Source organism: Sinocyclocheilus rhinocerous, unplaced genomic scaffold (assembly GCF_001515625.1).
Source record: "Sinocyclocheilus rhinocerous isolate Xijiao unplaced genomic scaffold, SAMN03320098_v1.1 scaffold550, whole genome shotgun sequence".
NCBI classification, from domain to species: domain Eukaryota; kingdom Metazoa; phylum Chordata; class Actinopteri; order Cypriniformes; family Cyprinidae; genus Sinocyclocheilus; species Sinocyclocheilus rhinocerous.
Window position 1 is genome coordinate 12,483 of NW_015667382.1, and position 3,030 is coordinate 15,512.

The following is a 3,030-nucleotide window of genomic DNA, read 5'->3' on the forward strand; positions in this document are numbered from 1 at the left end:
TTTGTGTGTGTGTGTGTGTGTGTGTGTGTGCGGGCGTGCGTGCATGCGTGTGTGTGTACTTGTTGAGATTGAACCCTATCTCTGTAAATTCCTATTGTAAAAGTTTGGACTGGGTTTCAGGAAGCATATGTACACTGATATTTCATTGCAAAAAAACAAAAACAAAAAACAAGTCACAGATGGTAGACAACCTTCCATAACATTACAAATGGTAGATGACCTTCCATATTCTAAATCCAGAATATGGTTCTTAATCAGAAAATGATGTGCACATAACCATGGTCACTGATAAGTGCATAAGTAATTGATTAAAGTTTAAAGATAAAGATATTCTTACTGCTGATAGTGATTTCAGAATAAAAAAAAAAATTAATGTACAAATGTTTCTTTGTGAATTTACATCCATATCCACATTAAATTAAACATTGCATTAACAGAATTGGTCATTCTCCATAAACTAGTTTGTTCTGCAGCTTCATTCTATAAGTTTTGGCCATATTCAACATATTGTAGGCTATGTTGTACATATATAACATCCCAAAACCAAAAGCTGTATATAAAGCTGCCTTGATAATCTTATTGTTTCTTAGCTGATAACTTTTTGTTTCCTTGTATAATATTTTAAATTCTACTGTTTAACAAAGTATTATACCACTAAATAAAAAAATGATTGATTTATGTATTAAAGAATAAACAATAGTTCACCTCCAGAGCCAGAGGTAAGCCAACTTGATGTATTTTAGTGTTCAAGTTGACTGTTCTCATGAATAGTTATTTTAACGCATGCGCACAAACAGGTTTTAGGATATACGTGAACAGTTCCGTGTATGAACGCATTAATAGAAACTATACCAAATATGTTAAGAGCCATCGCTCACGACAAATAAGCATAAGAGAGAGATACACTTTCTATTACTGTGCCCAAATCTGCCGCTGTGTTTTAGTTATTCTAAGCGGTATTTGACCTCATTGTTTATATCAGGTTTTAGGCTACTTAAGGTAAACCATTGCTTACAAAGAGTTCATGCCAACGAATATTCAAATATAACACACTCGGATTTAGACCAAAACAGTAGAGAAGACTTACTGTGTAAATGCTCTTCAAATGGACAAGGAGAAGGAAATACAACCGAACGAAGCATGAAGGACAGGCTTTGTGTAAAGCTGAGCTGCTTTCACTTTCGATATGACTGTTTTAGCCACACCTATACATAAATTATGGGTTTACATACAATCTTTATTAGCCTACTCCTTTTCAATTCGTTTTTAATAAAATACTGGCGCCATTTACCCCAAAACACAAAATATATTTATAAAGTAGCTATATATACAATAAAACCGAATAACAAGTATAATGTTGATGGCAAGTTACATGCGGCTGTCAATGTGTATTTATTTGTGTTCAAAAAATAAGGAGACTTGCGTTAGTATTTTTATTATTATTTGTTTTAATGAACTCTAATAACTTGGCAATATCGCATAGGCTACTGTTCCTCTTCAGGAACTCGAGCTGCGTCGGAAAACGCTAGGGGAACGCCTTCTGTGACCACGCTCTGAATCACATGTGAAATGTTGTGAGAAAAAGTCTAATAAGCAGCTTTAGGGCCTTTCGCACCGTGGGAACCTTTTCATAGTACCAGAACTAATTGTGGAACTACCCACTTTTTGGCGTTTTCGCACCGCCGGAACTGGGTGCGATTTTAGTACCGGACTGCCTTTTTCGAGAACCAAATTAGCTCCTACTCCGGAGCAGGGTCTAACCAGCACAACTGGTCCGTTCTGCGGCTACTTCCTCCCGGGGTGACGGCTCGACGCTTCTCCTGTCTTCCTCCGAGGAGGTTGACGTGGAGGACGTAGAAGAGGTTTCGCCCCCTCAATCGCCACAATATGAGGAGCTAGTGGAGGTGCCTACTCGTGCCGTGGCCAAGTTAAAAATTGATTGGCCCGCCGAGAAGCAGGCCGAGCCGCAGCAAAGCAAGCTGGATGAACGCTTCCTGCGCGCGAAGCCGCCACCTCCATGCCGGAGCCTGCCATTTTTCCCCGACCTTCACACCGAGGTGTCGAGGTCGTGGGCCAGGCCTTTTTCGGCCGCCTATTCATCCCTGCCTCAGATTATTATGGAAATGTGGCAGGGCTAACTGAGCGTGGCTATAAGGCGATGCCCCGGGTTGAACAGACGCTAGCTAGCTATCTGTCCCCAGGCATGGCATCATATTTAAAGGCTCCGGCACTGACCTCCAAGCCGCTGCGTACAACATCAGCGCTGGTGGGCAAGGGGTACGCGGCAGCGGGTCAGGCCGGTGCGTGTCTGCACACGATGTCTGTGTTACAGGCGTACCAGGCCGACCTGCATAAAGAGCTGGATGAGGGCGACGAGCTTAGTTCTGATAATATCGCAGAGTTAAGGAGAACCGCTGATCTCTCTCTCCGTGCCACCAAAGAGACCGCCCGCGCCATTGGGCGGTCCATGGCAGCTATGGTGGCAGCAGAGAGGCATTTGTGTCCGCATGAGATAGACTCCGGGTTGTACAGCCGTTACTTCATTGTTCCGAAGAAGGATGGGGGGTTGCGTCCCATTTTAGATCTGCGCCTATTGAACCGCTCAGTAATGCAACTGAAGTTCAGAATGCTCACACTCAAACAAGTCGTGTCTCAGATCATGTCCGAGGACTGGTTTGTCACGATAGATCTGAAAGACACATATTTCCATATCTCCATCCTTCCTCATCACAGGAAGTTCCCGAGGTTCGTTTTTGGGGGCAAAGCGTACCAATATCGTGTTCTTCCTTTCGTTCTCTACAGGGTTAACCCACTCCACCCTGAAGGTCTACTTGGCGGCCATTGCGGCCTACCACGCCCCTCTCAGTGGCATCTCAGTGGGAAGACACCCCCTGGTTGCACGTTTCCTCCGCGGTGCGTTGAGGCTGAGGCCTCTCGTACGATCACGTGTCCCCACGTGGGACCTAGCAGTGGTGCTAGAAGCTCTCTGTAAGCCTCCATTCGAACCTATCGAAGAGATTTCTGATCGCC

The 3,030-nt window shown here is 44.1% G+C and overlaps 1 protein-coding gene across 5 annotated transcripts in view; it reads right to left on the reverse strand.

The window, feature by feature from the left end:
- LOC107733913 (uncharacterized) overlaps positions 1–1,178 on the reverse strand; it is a 7,133-nt gene extending 5,955 nt beyond the window's left edge. For all 5 annotated transcript variants that reach the window (XR_001639037.1, XR_001639035.1, XR_001639036.1 and 2 more), the window contains exon 1: positions 1,088–1,178. The gene's annotated coding sequence lies outside the window, so the exon portion shown is untranslated. The remainder of the gene's footprint in view (positions 1–1,087) is intronic.
- Between the last annotated feature and the right edge of the window lie 1,852 nt (positions 1,179–3,030).